The sequence below is a fragment of the Penaeus monodon genome, chromosome 27, assembly GCF_015228065.2.
Source record: "Penaeus monodon isolate SGIC_2016 chromosome 27, NSTDA_Pmon_1, whole genome shotgun sequence".
Taxonomy (NCBI): Eukaryota; Metazoa; Arthropoda; class Malacostraca; order Decapoda; family Penaeidae; genus Penaeus; species Penaeus monodon.
Genome location: NC_051412.1, coordinates 24,253,832 through 24,254,120, shown reverse-complemented (window position 1 = coordinate 24,254,120; position 289 = coordinate 24,253,832). Strand labels below are relative to the sequence as shown.

The following is a 289-nucleotide window of genomic DNA, read 5'->3' as shown; positions in this document are numbered from 1 at the left end:
TACAGCAATGACGAGACCGACCCGTTCCTTGAGTTTGCGAGCAAGTTCCTTCGTGAGAGAATGTTACAGAGCTTGGAGAGGGCGTAGGCTGGAACACTGAATAGGAGTCTTATTAAATTAAGATCATCAGTCGACCTTGAGCAGTACTTGTGAGCCACTGAGGACACACTCACCACCCTGCTCGGAGCGCTGGCTTTTAGTGTGTCTGAGGGGAAAGAGAAGGGGAGTGTTTGTTATTTTATTTCCAAGGATTTTTTGCACTGTACGTATAAGATTTTAGTTATTTGGT

General features: G+C 45.3%; 1 pseudogene; it reads right to left on the bottom strand.

The window, feature by feature from the left end:
- The window catches only part of LOC119590459, a 9,011-nt pseudogene that overhangs the window by 2,835 nt on the left and 5,887 nt on the right, over nt 1-289 (bottom strand).